Genomic DNA, 17,942 nt, shown 5'->3' with positions numbered 1-17,942 from the left:
ATGGTGATATGGGTATAGGTATACTGAAATCGTTTTCACGCTGGTTTTGAATTTTTTTTTTTTTTTTTTAAATGATGGCTGACGTGGCGTGGTGCCACGTCAGCAGAGTTGGACATAAGTTGGACATTAGTTAGACGGCTAGAATTACTCATCATTTAAAGATCGGATGGGATTTTTAAATTTATGGTTAAATGCATATCTGCCTATCTGGTTCAAGTTTTGAAAACTTTATATTTTAGTCTTTGAGTTTTAATTCGTATCACATATAATATTTTAATTTTGAGAAAAAATTGAATTAGTACCTCAGTTAGGTTTTTTATCCAAAAACTAACGGTCTGCTACGTATCAACCCCTGAGGGTTGATACATGTCACAATATAACAAATTACAAAAATAAAAAATCATCAAAAATTAATTTTTTTTTTTTAAAAAAAAAAATTGAAGCGTTTTGGCCCTTGGGGGTGGTCGGTGGCCCAAGGGCCAAAACCCTTGAATTTTTTTTATTTTTATTTTTTGTGTTTTTATATTTTCTGCCATGTGATTAATTATTATTGAATTTTAATTAAATGATCATTTTTAAGAGTCATATTTTTTTTTTTTTATTTTTTTTTTTTTTAGATACTTTGAAAGAAACAAGCAATAGGGAAAAAACTAGAACTAGGTGGAAAGATGCCTACCACCTCTCAAGAAAGAGGGGGGGTCTTTGCCACTTACAATAGGAATTGAAGGTAAAGGAGAATGATAAGTGGGAATGCTACCAGAAAATGATCTAGTTGCGACCCAATGTGCCACATAATGGGCACAGAAGTTTGCACTTCTTGAAATTTTTGTAGCCTTCCAAGAGGAAGAGGCTGAGATGGATCTAATCATTTTCAAAATGAGGGATGAAATCCTCCAATCTTGAGAAACATTTGGATGTCGGAGAGTAGAGATGACAACTTGTGAATCACCTTCCAGAATAAAGTGATCAAGATGTAAAGAAGTTGCCAAAGAGACTGCTAACTTCGCTGCAAGGGCTTCTCCATAATTTGGATTGCATGGTGAAGAGATTTGAGAAGCCATATGGAGAATGCGACCTTCTGAATTTCTACATACTGCAGCTTGAGCTGAGAAAGAATCTCTAATAGCTGTATCGAAATTAATAGTCACCCAGGGTGATGTAGGAGGAATCCATGTCTCAGTTACAACAGGATGAAAGGAGTGCCAGCCATTATAGTGCTCCATAGTAACAGTATTTATATGCTTCGAGATAAGGCGGATGTCAATAGTGATTCCTTCATGATAAGATTTATTTCTATAAAACCATAGAAGATCACAGGTTACCACGGCAAAAATCTGAAATTTATGATGATAAATTGAAGGTATCTTCAAAGAAATCCCTGGAGAGATAATCTGTTGTATCCAATCTGCCATAGTGTTGAAATCAAAAGCTGAGGAATCCAGAGGCCAAAAGGAGTGTCTCCAAACAAACCGTGCAAAAATGCAGTTGAAAAATAAATGGTGAAGAGAGTCATCTACAATTTTGCAAAGAGGACATTCTGGTTGTCTATTTGGAAGAGGTAAGATGGAATTGATTCTGGAAGTAGTTGGAAGTATATTCCATGCAATTTTCCATAAAAACAGACGCAACCTATCATTTAAGTTTAATTTCCAGAGTTTCTTCCAAAAAGGTTGTGAGGAGGGGATAATCAAGTATGGATGATTTCTAGTTAAGATAGAAAGGCAAGCTGAACCAATTGAATACTTTCCAGATTGAGCTGGAGTCCATAAAGTATTTTGGGCTAACATTAGAGGATATATGAAGTTTGATAATTTCTTGTGCAGAAAAATCATCAAACAGGGAAAGAATTTTGGTAGTGTTCCACTGAGATGTGCCTGGGATAAATAGATCTGAAATGAGTAAGGAAGGGAGTTCTCTGTTACCTGGATTTTTCGAGGTTGGTTTGAAATTAGGCAAGGTTGGAATCCAGGCTATTGTCCAAACAGGGAAATGAGAAGTGATGGAGACTTGCAGACATGTCCCAGATATAAGTAGAGATTTACATCGGAGAATTCCTTTCCAGAGCCATGACGCATTTACCAAGTCTGGGGAAGATAGAAAGGAACCATATCTAATATATTTCTGATGTAACTGATTCACCCAGAAGCAGTCATGATTAGACAAAAGTTTCCAACCAAGTTTAGTAATCAATGCAAGATTAACATCATACATAATTCGGATACCCAAACCTCCAAGATGACGTGGAATGCAAATAGAACGCCAAGATTTAAGAGAGAGGTTATGAGATTTTCCTTTTGGGAATCCCCATCAGAAATCTTTAAATCCTTTATCCAGAGCTGTGCAAAGGGATTTTGGTAGAAAAAAGGTACTCATTGTATAGGATGGTATAAAGGATGCAGTGGCTTTGATGAGCACTGTTCTTCCTGCTTGAGATAAAGTTTTAGCACGCCAACTTTCAAGTCTCCCCAAAACTCTTGCAAGTATAGATTGAAAAGCTTCCTTTTTTGATTTTCGAATGAAAAATGGAAGTCCCAGATAGGAAGCAGCGGCTGCAGTAGATTTAAAAGGTAGAATTTCTTTGATACTGTTGATAGCTGAGCTTGCAGTATTTTTACTGAACATAATTGAAGACTTAGCTGTATTAACAGCTTGCCCAGACCATTGACAATATAAATCAAGGCAATCTTTAATGGCGGAAGCTTCAGAGGAAGTAACTTTGGCAAATATGAGAAGATCATCTGCAAACAAGAGATGAGAAATGGGATTACAAGACCTTGCCAGTTTAATACCTTTTAGGAGGCCAAGGGAAGATTGTCTGAATAACAGTCTTGAGAAGACCTCCGTTCCTAAAATAAATAGGAACGGAGATAACGGATCACCTTGCCTAAGTCCTCGTGCTGGAGTGAAAAAACCAAATGGGCTTCCATTGATGAGTATGGAGAATGAAGGTGAGGTGACTCATATACGAATCCAGTTGATCCAAGTAGGGTGGAAACCTAGTTTGGCTAAAATGGCCAAGAGGAAACTCCATTCCATTCGGTCGAATGCTTTTTCCATGTCTATTTTGAGAGCCATTAATCCACCTCTCCCTCTTTTTGCTTTCATTGTGTGCATAAGTTCATGAGCTAGGATAGAATTATCTTGGATATTTCTAGCAGGAACAAAGGCAGATTGGAAGGGAGAGATGAAATGGTGAAGTAAGAGCTTAAAGCGGTTTGCCAAGATTTTTGAAATGATTTTGTAAATAATGTTACAAAGGCTAATAGGCCTGAAATGGTTGACTGAAGCAAGTCCTAACTGTTTTGGTACTAGAGCAATGAAAGTATGGTTTTGTTCTTTAAGAAGATGATTTTTCAAGAAGAAGTCTCATACACTGCTAAGAACAACATCTTTGATAATATTTCAATACTTCTTGTAGAAGAGAGCTGTGAATCCATCAGGTCCTGGAGCCTTTGTAGAGCCAATGCTAGAGAGAGCATTGAAAATTTCTTGCTCAAATGGATAGTACAAAGATTAACATTACTTCAGAGGAGATGGAGTTCTCAAAAAGAGAAAGGAGCTCATCTGGGCAGGATGGATTTGAAGTAGAGAAGAGCGAAGTAAAATGTGAGGAGAAACAATTCCCAATGTCACTTCGATCTGTAATCCATGCTCCTGAGGGCAGTTTGAGAAAATCGACAGAGGCTCTTCTTCTTTTGATGAGAGTAGAAACATGAAAGAATTTAGTATTTAGATCCTTACGAGTTAGCCAGGTTTCTCTAGATTTATTTTTCCATAGGATCTCTTCCTGAAGATAAAGGTTATCCAGAGTTTTTTTAATAACCATTTCCTCACTGCATAAGTTTGAATAGTTGGGGGATCTCTGAAGTGCATCCAGTTGACAGGACAGAACATGTATTCTCTGTTGTATATTACCAAAATGAATAGAATTCCAGACTTTGAGAGCAGCCTTTGTAGTTTTCAACTTTTGTGCAAGAATGTATGATGACCTACCCAACAAGGTCGAGCTCCAAGTAGAGGAAATGACATCAGCACATGAGGGATCCTTAGTCCAAAATTCCTCAAAGCGAAAAGGCTTAGAGAGATTAGAATTTGGAGTAACAGTATTCAGAAGCAGGGCATTATGATCTGAAGCATGAGCAGGTAGATGTTGAATTGAGAAAGTAGGGAAGAGATGTATCCATTGGGTGGATGCAACACCTCTATCCAGTCTTTCTCTAATGAGATGCCTGCCATATCTATGGTTCGACCATGTAAACGGGGAACTAGAGAATCCAAGGTCAACTAATCCATGAGTATTCAGGAAACTACGAAATGCATCATTTGAAGAACTTGCATAGGGCCGACCCCCATATTTTTCAGACTGATCTAAAATTCGATTGAAATCTCCTATGCACAGCCGAGGCCCATAATATTTAGAACCTATAGCAGCTAAATTTTTCCATAAATCAATGTTATCTTTGTTGTAAGGGGGACCATACACACAAGATAATATCCATGGGTTATTGGGTGGATCACAATAGCACCAAGCACTTATAATATTTTTGTTGGTCGCAAAGCATTCAAGATCAACTCCATTGCGCCAGGCCAACAAAAGTCCACCCTTTGATCCAACAGGGGGAACATGAACTAACGAATAGTAACCAAGATTGTTCAAAATATTAGAAGCAACAGAAGGCAGAGTTTTGGTTTCAGAAAGGAAAAGAACATCAGGGGAATGCTTTCTGACTTGTACCCTGAGGTTGCAAATTGCAGAGGGTTGGGTAAGTCCTCTGCAATTCCAAGCAAGTGTTTTCATTGTTAAGGAGGGGGCCTATAGAGACCCGCTCCTTGCGCTTCAGCTTCAGTGACAGAAGAGGATGAAATCTTCAAGCCTCTTGCATCTTCATAAACTGCAAGATTGAACAGGCGCAGCTGTTCTCTCTTAGTACGAGTGTATCTTCGGGAAGGACTTTTAAGAGCAGTGACCTTTTGAGCCATAGTGGGAGAAACACCAATTGAGGTTGGGAATGTATGCATCAAAAAGTTGGATATTGGACCCAAAGAGAAGGTAGAATTCTTCAAAGTTGTAAGAGAGAGGGCTACCCTTTCCATGTTTACCCGAGAACCAGGGGAAGCAAAGTATGAAATTTTTTGGGATTTAAGGAATGATATGGGGATATCTTCTTCAACAGCAAAAGTAACTCGCTTTTTCCTATTTGAAACAGGACTAACGGTCAGAGAGGGTGGGGGGAAAGATGAAGGAGATAATGGAGGGGAGAATGGCAGACATATTTGTTTTTTTATCCCGGAATGGTTTTGGGTAATAGGGATGAAAGCGGGTCATGTTTGGAGATGGGCTGTGCTTTCTGGAGAAAGTATGTGGGTTGGGCTGAGGTAATATACTCGGGTATGAGTATATGGGCTTAACCGTATGGAGAGGGAAGGCTAGTGGGGATAGGGTTATTTGAGAGGGCTGAGGGGGTAGAATATTTAGGCCTAAGTGTGTTGATGGTTTGGGCTCTGAGAATTCTTGGATGAGGGGTGATGGTGTGGGCTTCGACATTTCTTGGATGGGTTTTAAAGTGGTGTCCATTATGGGTGGGGGATATTCTGTAGCAAGGATGACAGGATAAGGATCGGTGGAAAAAACAGATGGCGTTGAGATAAGGGTGGACTTACCATTGTCTTGGTAACTGGGGCTAGGACTCGGCAAGATATTATCACTGGCAGTGGATGACGTGTCAAAAGAAGATGCATCCATCCAAAGAGGAATGGACTGCAATGTAACGTGGTTGGAATCCAAAAGTTTCTTGTTTGAGCAAAGAATATCTTCCACTTGGTCCATTGGCACGTACAAGCTGTGTTGCAGAGGAGTTGAACACGGAACGAGTTGCAGACCTCGTGACTCATCACCATGAAAGACTTCCAGAGGAGCTTTGGTTTGACATGAAGTAGGAGCTTCCGAGGAGATTGCAGGAGGAACCATTATCCAACTGGGACCTGAAATCGTTGTTGCCCTGAGAGAAAGAGAGTATTTTTCTCGAGGCAATGGTTGAGGAGGATTCGGACAACCATATTTCTTATGCCCAATAAGACCACAGAGCGTACAATAGTCAGCAAGACGCGCATATTTGAAACTTGTCCAGATGGATTCCTTTCCAGACCGTGGAAACAGAAATCCAGGAACTAAAGGGATTAGGGTATTGATCTCAACCTTTATACGGAGGTGCTGACGGCAGATGGAACCAAGAGAATCCAGATTATCAACCTCCAGTAGATTTCCCAGCCCCTTACCAATCGTCACAGCATTCCTAGATGTCATATTTTGCAACGGTAGCCCATGGATCTGAATCTGAAAAGGACAAAGATGAGGTGAAACCTCGTTAATAGTGAGTCCTGGAGTCCATGGTTGGAGAAGAAGTAGAGAGCCCTTTATATTCCAAGGGCCTTGCAGGAGAATACGATCAACATGGCTTTGTAAGGAGACAGCAAATAAAAACTTGTTTGGTGCAAGAACCTCTATAGCAAGTGGTGCAGCAAACTTCCAGGCTATTGCTAGCGTAGCTTTGATCAGTTGAGAGTGGATTAGGGCTATCCACTGGTGTTATGCGTGGCGGGTTCACATCGGATTAATTTATAGGTAAACTCCAATTCAGCCTATTTAATTAAGTAGGTTAATTTTCTCAATTTTTATGCGATTAATTTAAGGGTTAAATAGGTTTCACCCCTTGTAGTTTAACTCATTTATTTTTTGCATCATAGCAAATGATATCTTGGTTTTGGGGAAAGATGAGAATAGTATTTTCCGTCAAAAAACTAACGGTAGTCCAAGTCAGTGCCACTAAACACTCTTTAAAAGTAGACATATATCCCAAATGTCACATAAGTTTGTCCTATCAGCTATGGGTATAACGTGTACATGTCACATCAGCACCATATCACTGCTATATATTTTTATTTTTTTAAAAGCTTTAAAAAATATAAAAAATTAAAAAATCAAAAGAAGGGTTGGCTGAGTCACCCTTTTGGGTAGCCATCTCCATTTTGCCCATGGCCGAACTACCCTCATAGCCCTTGGGGGTGATTCGGCCACCCCTAAAGAGAAAATGAGAGTATTCGGGGTAGCCGAACCACCCCCATGGCCACTCCCCCCCCCCCCCCCCCTTCACCACTGTGGGTGGCAATGGCAGTGACGATGTGGCATGTACACGTCATACCTGCAGCTGAAATGGCAAACTTATATGGCATCTATGATAGGTGTCGACTTTTAAAAGGTGTTTAGTGGCACTACTGTGAACAATCGTTAGTTTCTGGACGAAAATTTGAACAGATGTATCATCTCTGTCTTTCGCCAAAACCAAAGTACCATCTGCTATAAGAAACGATCATATGGAGCAAAAAATAAAGGAGTTAAACCACAGGGGGTGAAACCTATTTAACCCTTAATTTAAATTAGCAGGTGACACAATATGACTTGCTAACCCGTTTAATAAATAGATTGTGTTAGATTGACTCGATACAACCAGACTTGAATAACTCATTTAATAAACATGTTGTATTGGATTAGTCAAAACACGACCCGTTTCGATGTGTATATGAATTTAAATTAATAAATAATAATAATAATTTATATAAATTTATGAATTTTGACATAAATTTTGTATAAAAATGAATTTACATGAAATTTTTAGTCTTTTAAGATTTTGTTTATAATTGGTAAAAAAATCTAATTTAAATTTTACAAATTATGCGGGTTACACCCATGACCTAAGCAAATCGATCCAAATCGACATGTAAGAATAAATTTGGAGGAATAACTTATTAAGCTCTTATTGCAAGCAACCTCTTATTAAACACATACTCTGTTCATTAAAATTATATATATATATATATATAAAAAGCCATCTCTTTCAAACTTGTTCTATCAATGACTGTGTAGTCTGTTCTGATACAAAGAAGATGACACATAAAAGTTAACAAAATCAATCTGTCTTTCAAACTTGTTCTATCAATGACTCTGTTCTGATCACAGAGTTGATCACACACGAAAAGTTTACAAAATCAATCCATCTTTATAAACACGATCATCTCCAGCAACGGCGACTGATACACGTTTTCGATGAAGATCCCATACTGTATCTTCTAGGGAATTACGGCAAAGTGGGCAAGTAAGATTTTGGCGCAACAGCCAAGCATTAATCCACAGCACATGGAACTTGTGGTTGCACTTTGGAAAGACTCGGCACCTTTCCGTGTCCTTGAATTCTTCCAAGCAAACTGCACAACACTCGCCGCCGCCGCCATTATTTGATGCTTTTTCATTGTCATTGCTGCTAATTTTTCTACCATAACATCCGGCATAAGTTGATCGATGTTGATGCTCTGTATTCTTGGCGGCACTGCCACTGCCTCTGCCTCTGGCTTTGGCTCTGGCTCAGCAGGATGGAAGCCAGCAAAATATCCCTGCGACTGTCACAAAAAATGAGTCCAGCCAGAAAAGTTACTCCGAAGAGTAGGATTTTATTTTATTTTTAGGAAATTGAAAAATACACAGAGATGATGAAAATAGAAGTACATCGGAGTAGTGATATCCCTCTTTCTATATAGTATAGTAATTTACGGTCGATTTGAGTTCTGGTGGACTTGTATGTAGTAGAAAATTTTTAAATTCATGGGTTGAATATGTTTTGACTCCTCAACTAATAACTATTTTTTTAATAAAGCCTCACGAACTAACATGTATAACACTTAGACCCTATCAAATTACAAATTTGTTGCGATAAATCCACTTTTTTGTAATTCTTCCAAAAATACTAATATTTTATTTAAAAATAATAATTAAATTTATATAAAAAATGATTAAATACTAAAATACATAAAGTAAGGTTCAACTAGTATAAAAAGAATTTGCATAAAATTTTGATTTTTAATCTTAGTTTTTTTTTTTTTTTTTTTTTTAATGAAAATAAGGGTATTTTTGAAAAAAATTGTAGAAAGTGGCTTAATTGCAGCAAAATTATAGTTTGATGGGTCTAAGTGTCACACCTGTCAGTTCGCGGGACTTTATTTACTGCTTTGATTTTTAGTATATGTTTACTGTATTTCGACTACAAATAATCATAAAATAATGAAAAATGATACAAATTCATTTCATACCCATCTCATTTTCAAATTCACCATTGAATTTGTGAGACTCGCATTAGGTCTCACATTTTCAAATGTAAAATAATATACTTAGAGAATTGATACACATCCAATTCCTGCCCATCTTTTGTAAATATATCATTGAATCTGTGAGATCATGTGTTTGCTCCGTGTGGTTCACATATTCAATGTTGGATTTGTCCATTTCTTGTATAGAGATGGATAAAAGGTGGAAACCAAACGTTTCTTATATAAATATTAATTTTTTAGGGAAGATAAATGCCATATTTCTCTTATGTTCAACTCTTGTCCAATTCTGTCCATATTTTTTGTTTTTTGTTTTTATTATCAAATCTATCAGATTCAATGGTGAATTTGAAAAATAATTGAACAAGAGTCAAAAGAATAACATGTCTTTTGGGAATATTAATCTGTGGGGTTACGCTATCTATTGGGACAATCCTTCATTGAAAAAAAAATAAAAATAAAAAATATTAAAAATAAAAATGCAAAAGTATGATAGAAATAAGCTTGGATCTCATTTTATACTTTTGGTGGATAAATCTTAATAATGTTGTAATAATAGTAACATTTCCGTTAGATAAGATATGGTAGGAGAATATATGAGATTGTACGATTTGATTATAACTGATTATAATCAAGATTTGATATTCTTTCATACCTTTTTGTATTCTCCTTACATCTCTATAAATAGGAATAATTTGTATTATAGATTCATCAAGAAATAAAAGTATAATGTAGTCCTTTTGACACTTTATCATGTTGACGTAAGTCATAGATCGAACTACGTAAAATATCTTGTCTCTATTTTATATTATTCCGCTATTGCTTTTATATTTCTATATAATATGATTTTCTTCAACATTAATTTTGAAAAAAATAAAAAGATAATTTCATAGCATATTAACAATACTCTTATTTAAAAGCTTCTTGAGGAGAGAGAAGCTCTCGTTTTTTCTTGAGAGAGAGCTTATCGTTGAAGGTGGTGTCTCCTAGCCTTCTTAGGGCTTTGGAGAGTTTTTTTGTCCCTTCCTGGTTTTACTAGTGGAGGTTAGTTATTCTCTCAGCCATTAGGGCTGTAGAGCTTTTGTTCCCCCGGTTGATCCGGTAGGGGTTGCTGTTCACCTAGCCCTTTGGGCTATGGTGGTTTGTGTTTTTTTTTTGCTCAGGTATGAAGTCTCAACGCTAGTTGCTCAAGTTGGGGGAGTGGCCGGCTTGTTGTGTCGTCGTCGGAGTGCTTTTGGCCGGTTTTCTATTGTTTTTCTTCAGATTTTTAAAGCCAGATCTACGCACGTCCGCCGATTTCTGCTAGACACGCACCCCTTAACCGAGCTCTCCGTCGCCGTCTGCTCCTGCTGCTGGTTGCACAGGTCACGCCGTATGTCGGAGTTCGGCGCGTGGCCTGCACGCTCCAGAGAGTCCTTTGCTCTTTGGCACACGTGATGGCCACGTTCCGCCATTTTCTGGCCTTGCATGGTGGGGATGGCGTCTACGACGGCTGATCTTCGGCTGGGTAGTACTGGTGATGGCGTGTGTTTTCCACGCGCCGCCGTCTCCGGCGAAGTCCGCCTTTGTCTTTTCTGTCGACACTGTGTTGGATTTTTTGCTTGTGTCTTCTGTTACGGTTTACCTTTGTAATTTTCAGACATTATGGGGACTGTTTGATGGCTTGATGCTAGATCTGCCTCTCTTCTTTGTGATAGATTGTGCTTTATTGTTAAGAGAGACTTAAAGTCTAATCCTTGTAATGTTTATTTATTATTTGGGTAGCTGTTGTTTTGTATATTCTTGATCTTTGTCACAGTCTACAACATGGTAGACTGCCTTAAATCAGGTTTTTCCTGACTTAGTGGGTGGAGTTTTTTTTTATCTCTAGTCACAATGGCCTACGGGCAGTGGTTTTTGCCTTCGGGCATGTATGAGCTTCTCTTGTATTTGTATTGGCCTTTGGTCAAGTGTAATCCCCTATGTGGCTCATATTCAGTAATGAAGTTTTCTGTTTCATTTAAAAAAAAATACTCTTATTTGAATTGACACGTATACTTTTATTTGAATTAACACGTGTTGTACAACTGGGCTCTTTGTTTAACCGACTTTGCTTGCTATATCAGTTTCCTTTGACACGCGCAGAACTCCACACCTCCTCAGCAAAAACCTCGAAATCGATCAGGAAAAAAGAAAGCAGCAATGGCGAACGACAAGAGGGTGATGGTGATCATCAGGGCAGCGAGGCTGTCCTTCCGCAACAACGACGACAAGATCGCCTTCGCGGTACACGCCTCCTTTCTTGCCTCGGGCTACGTTCTCACTGCCACCGGACCCGCCGCCTTCTCCGACACCGCCTTATCCTCTCCGTCCACCGATAAGGTGGGCATGGACAACTGGCAGGAATTAGACGACGAGTACGCGTTCGTTTACACGAACCCTTAGAAGGGTTCGAAGAAGGTGCTGGTGAAGTGCCTTGCGATGCACGATAAGTTACTGATCGATGCTCTCGCTGACGGGGCTGCCGAGCCGGTCCATCTACAAATTAGTGTTGGAGATTATGTTGTAGAAAGTAGGGGCACCAATTGTTCGTCGCAATTCAAAAATCTGGGGGAGCTGGTAAAGATTCTGGATGCTCAACTTGTGTCTAAATTGGACGGTTCTTCGGAACCCAATTCATCAAGTTTGGAGACCAGTGAAGCATCAAGAAGTAATATAACCATTGGTGTTCCAATTGGCAGACCTTCAGGCCCTCAAACTCATCCTTCAGGAATGGCATATCCTTCTATTAATCCCATTGGTGGTAGTGATCTCTTTCCTGGGCCTGGTGCTGGAATGTACCCAACCAGGGGTGATTTTGGAATTGGTGGAAGCATGCTTCTAGGACCCAATGATCCTCTCTGGCATGGCGGAGTTCGGGGAGATCCTTTTTTCCCTGGAGGACAAATGGGTGTACCTCCAAGTGTTCATTTTGATCCCTATGGTCCACCTGATGTTCCTGGTTTTGAGCCTAATCGTTTTGCAAGAGCCCCGCGGAGGCCTGGGAATGGGACACACCCAGACCTAGAACATTTTGGGAACGGTTCAGATTTCATTTAGAACTCTCTGTTTCAATAAACTTTGTTTTCTCTCGCCCCTCATCTTTTTTATGTATGCATAAGCAGCCCCTTTTATCCAGCTATGTATTTAATTCTCCCTAATTTTGTTTACTTTGGGGCTAATAGCTTGATATTATATAACTAAATTTGCAATAATAATAATAATAATAAATATTGGTTTGTATGGTGGAGATCGACGTGTGGTAGTCAACGTGTAGATGCAAGGGTTCAAGCTTGTTGGTAAAGATGGAAGTTTGGGAACTGGAACCTCTTTAATAGAGAGGAATTGAAGATGAGCTAGTTAGTTATATAGAAGGGTATTCTTGTAATTTCACATAGTGTAAAATTACAAAAATAGCCTCCTATATAGTTGAAACTCAACTGGAGATGATCTTGTTGTGCAAGTTTGTGCGGTGTAGGTATAGTTTAGGGTTGTCTATGTGTAATAAAGATCTTTAACAAAAGGAAAAAAAAATATCCAAAGAAAAGAAAGGGCATTTCTCCATCCATCTCAAGACCTTTAATTGGCTCTAATTTTAACGTGCAAATCAATCCATGGGTATTCGAGGTAGGTGCATTAGGCTTGTTAGTGGGCTCTTTCTCGGCTTGCCGGTGTTCAAACCCTACAGTAGCCTCGCAATTCCATTAGATGATTAGTGTACAAATCAATCCATGAGAATTTGAGGTGAGTGCTTTATGCTTGTCAGTAAGCTTTTTTTGGACCTACTGATATTCAAGCCCCTCGATTTTTGGACCCTCCAGTAGCCCCCCATTTCCCTTAGATGATTAGTGTGCGAATCAATCGATGAGAATTTTAGGTGAGTGCCTAGGGCTTGTCAATAGGATTTTTTTGGGGGGTCATCAATATCTAGGCCCTACAGGGCTCTTCAGTATCCAAGTCCTCCAGTAGCCCTCTAATTCCCTTTGATGATTAGTGTACAAATCAATCAATGAGAATTTGGGATGAGTACTTTGAGCTTGTAAGTAAGCTTTTTCAAGATCAACAGAGCTCGTCAGTATCTAGGCCATCTAGGCCCTCAATAGAACATCAACTAAATGACGAACAAAAATAATTTTATATTGCAAAGACCAAAAAAAAAAAAAAAAAAAAAAAAAAAAAAAAAAAAAAAATTGTTCAAAAATCAAATGAAACTTAAAGTGATGTTGATAAATGGGCGCAGATTGGGAACGCATCAATGGATGATGAAACAAATACAAAGGGAATGATTGATTATGCATGGCATCATGGACATGTACAACCTCTAAACTCCCAAATGTGTGCAAACAAATATCACTACCACTACTACTACTACTAAACGGCGACGCAATGATCTCCATTTCTTTTCCCAACTTGTGAGTTCGATCTCGATCACTTCATTTTTTTTTCCTAATTATAATTAGAGCTTGTTATTAATCGTACGTATGTGTAAGTTTCAAATTGATGGGCGATTTTGGTTTGACAGGATGGGTTGGAGAAGAAAGCAGCTAGAGCTAGTTATGACCCTTGTGCGCCAGATTACGCTGAGACGTATCTGAATAGGCCGGATGTTCAATAAGCTTTGCATGCCAATCTTACCAAAATCCCTTATCCATGGACTCTTTGCAGGTATATATATATATATCGAAAATAATTTTTCTACATCACATTACTCTACATCAATTCAACACTAAGACATATAGGGTGTGGGACCCATGCATGTGGATCCCATATATGTGGATCCCGTATACATGGGGCCCACACCCAATGTGTCTTGGTGTAAGATTGGTGTAGGATAATGTAATGTAAGAATAACACATCCATATATATATACACTGACCTTCTTCTCTTAACAACTAGCTATCACTGTTAGATTATGTTAGTATATATTATATTATGTGTACGTATGTATTGTCCCACATGGGTTATTGACGTGTATCTCTGTGATTACTAGCCTATATATATAGGCCCTCATGTACAGCATAACGTGTGATTCAATATATAACTTTTCTCTGATCAACATGGTATCAGAGCATAGGTTCTGAATTACCTTTATTTTATTTTTTTTTTAATTTCTTTTCGGCCTCTTCCCAGCAATTTTCTGGCGCCACCGTTGCTTTTGCCATACCGCATCGCTCTGTCTTCCTCGGTTCCTTTTCTTCCAGTCCTTGTTTCGAGTTGGTCCATATACCGCTCTAAACCTTGGGAGACGACCGTGCCAGAGTTGCCGGGAACAGCCCAATCGGAGTCTTCATGCTCCGCCAGACGCTTCTGTCGTTCTGCCGCCAGACGCTACAGCCGTTTGATCGCTCCAATTGCCACCCAGATCGATAGATCAGCTGCCTAATTGCTCATAGCCACCAAGATCGTCCCAATCCGATGGTGGACGCGCCTCCACGCGCCACTAGAAGTTTCCTGCCTCCTGGTTCACGCGTCCACGCACCGCCTCCAGCCGCGTGTGTATCACACGCGCCTCCTTTTGCTGCGCCACATCAGCCCTGGTGCCACGTCAACCCTAGTGCCACGTCAGCATCGTTGACCATTGACTTTGACTACTGCATCAGTTGACCATGTGTTTTCTACTTATTTTTTCATTCTGATTTCATTTTTTCTGGTCTATGTCTGCATTTGACATCTCCATATGGCACAAAACGAGATTCTTACTCATATTCATGCTACATTGGATGGCACCAACTACACTGTTTGGTCCCAATCTATGCGGAGTTTTCTCAAAGGTCGCAAGCTCTGGCTTTATGTGACTGGGGATATCCCCAAGCCAACTAAAATTACAGCTGAAACTGATGACGCTTTCCACACTCGTCTTATTGATTGGGACAACAAACATCATCAGATTCTTACGTGGTTTCGTAACACCATCATTCTCTCTATTGCAGCATTATTTGGCAGTTTTGATGATGCTCAGGGTGCTTGCGATATGCTTGCCTCTAGCTACTCCTCTATTGATGGTTCTCGGAAGTACCAGCTTATTCTTGATTTCTATCGTCTGAAGCAAGAACCAGATCAGATTATTACTGACTTTTTTACTCGCATGCAATTCTTGGGGGACCAATTGGCTCTTTTCTAATCCTGGTTGGAAGGATCCTACTGATGCTCAGATGTATGCTGAATGCAGGGACCAACATTGTCTCTATCAGTTTTTGATGGCTCTGCAAGATGATTTTGAGCCTGTTCGTGGGCAACTTTTGCATCGTGCTCCTCTTCCCACTTTAGACCAGGCTGTCTGTGAGCTTGTTCGAGAGGAGACTAGATTGTTTACTTTGTGCGCTCAGCACACTCCGCATACTCATCCAGTATTAGCTTATCGCTTCCTTCGTGCTTCATCTTCTCAGATGGAGCACTCTGACAGGTCTGATAGGTCTGGTCGTGGACCTCCTTCCAAGAATCGTGACAATCCTTATTGTCTCCGTCGTGGGCATACTATTGACAAATGTTGGCACAAGGCCAAATCTTCTGCATCTGCTGCAGCTGTTACCACTACTAAGAGTGCTTTTTTCTTTGGCTGCTCCCTTTGGCGATTCTACAGGATCTGCTCTCACCTTATCTCCAGTTGACTTTGAAGCAATTATCAACCAGGTCCTCGCTCGTTTTAGTAATGCATCTTCATTTGTCCTATCCGTTTTGCCAGGTAAATCTTCCTCTTGGCTTTTTGACTCCGACTGCTGTAATCACATGACGCCCTATGCCTCCTCATTTATCACTTTTTCCCTTCCACCACATACCTCTTTAATTCACACAGTTGATGGCTCTTCTATGACTGTTCAAACCGTAGGCACTGTCCATATACCTTCCCTTTCTGTTATTGATGTTTTTCATGTGCCTAAATTGTCCTTTAACCTTCTATCTGTTGGGCAACTGTGTGAATTAGGTTATAGACTTGTTTTTGACTCTTCTGGTGTGTATTGGCAGGATCCTTGAACGGGCTAGACACTTGGGACCGGGCGTAATGTTGGGCGACTGTTTGAGCTTTCATCCTTACACCTTTCCATCCCTGGTGTTTCTGCTGCTGCCGCTTCATCCCCACCATCTCTTGCTCTTTGGCATTTGCGTCTTGGTCATGCATCTGTCTCGGGTACAAGTTTTAGTATCTAAGGGTTTATTAGGTTCAGTGTCCAATAATTCTTTTGATTGTATTTCTTGTCAACTTGGACAACAACCAATTTTGCCTTTTAATAATAGTGAGTCTATTGCATCTACTTCTTTTGATTTAATTCATTCTGATATTTGGGGGCCTCCCCTGTTCCTAGTATGAGTGGCTCACGTTATTTTGTGATTTGTGTTGATGATTTTTCACGTCACACCTAGGTGTTTTTAATGAAATCACGTTCTGAATTATTGGATATCTATCGTAATTTTGCAAAAATGGTTGAGAGCCAGTTTTCAAAACGCATTAAAGCATTTCATTTTGATAATGCCTTAGAATATACTCAACATGCTTTTCAAAACATCTTAAAACACTATGGCACTGCTCCTCACTTGTCTTGTCCGGGCACCTCTCAGCAAAACGGAAGAGCTGAACGTAAACTTAGGCACATTCTAGACACTGTTCTTGCTCTTCCCCTTTCCTCTTTGGTTCCCACTCCTTTTTGGGGTGAAGCCACTCTCACAGCTGTCTACATTATCAACAGGTTGCCTACACCTCTTTTTGCTCATTGTACCCCTCACGAGCGGTTGTTTGGCTCTTCTCCCACTTACCATCAACTTCGTGTTTTTGGTTTTGCCAGTTTTGTTTTGCTCCAACCTCATGAATTTCATGAAGTAGGGAAATTTTGCATACCCTCTTTCCCTCCCTTTACCACACTTCTAGAGACGCCTCTCTCTCTCTCTCTCTCTCTCTCTCTCTCTCTCTCTCTCTCTCTCTCTCTCTCTCTCTCTCTCTCTCTCTCTCTCTCTCTCTCTCTCTCTCTCTCTCTCCTTCTACCACTGGTGATATTTTTCCAGAGTCCTCCTCGCTTGAGCCGCAATCATCCAATGCTCATGATGCCCCTCTGCTCGAGTCCCCAGATTCTGTTCAATCCGAGGCTCCCGCTCATACTTTCCCACCTGCACTTCGCCAATCCACTCGGGTAAAGTCTCTTCCATCCCATCTCCAGGATTTTCATTGCTTTCATGCCTTAGTTGCTTTACATGAACCTCATTCCTATCATGAGGCTTCCACTAACCCTCTTTAGCAGGACACGATGAAAGATGAACTTGATGCTTTACACAAGAATCATACATGAGATCTGGTTGACTTGCCTCTAAGGAAGTCTGTTGTTGGGTGTAAGTGGGTCTACAAAATTAAGACTTGTTCTAATGGTACTGTTGACAGATACAAGGCTCGACTTTTTGCTAGAGGTTTTACTCAGAAGTATGGTGTGGATTATGAGGAGACCTTTGCTCCTATTGCGCGCCTATCTTCTGTGCGTGCTCTATTGGCAGTTGCCGCCTCTTGACATTGGTCACTTTCTCATATAGATGTCAAAAATGCCTTCCTTAATGGCGATCTCAGTGAGGAAGTCTATATGCAGCCACCTCCTGGCCTTTCTTCTCCTCCGAACAAGGTCTGTCGTCTCTGCCAGGCTCTCTATGGCCTAAAGTAAGCTCCTCGGGCATGGTTTGATAAATTTAGTGCCACTGTCTCTAGTCTTGGCTATTCCATCAGCTCCTATTGCTCGGCCTTGTTTATTCGTCGCATAGATTGAGGCATCATTCTTCTGTTGTTGTATGTTGATGAC

At 40.0% G+C, this 17,942-nt stretch overlaps 1 pseudogene; it reads left to right on the top strand.

The window, feature by feature from the left end:
* Nucleotides 1-11,304: 11,304 nt before the first annotated feature.
* LOC133880958 (probable proteasome inhibitor) lies at nt 11,305-12,360 on the top strand (annotated as a pseudogene).
* Nucleotides 12,361-17,942: the final 5,582 nt, after the last annotated feature.

The sequence above is a fragment of the Alnus glutinosa genome, chromosome 11, assembly GCF_958979055.1.
Source record: "Alnus glutinosa chromosome 11, dhAlnGlut1.1, whole genome shotgun sequence".
NCBI lineage: Eukaryota > Viridiplantae > Streptophyta > Magnoliopsida > Fagales > Betulaceae > Alnus > Alnus glutinosa.
Note: the sequence above shows the minus strand (reverse complement) of the source record. Positions and strands in the feature narration are given on the sequence as shown.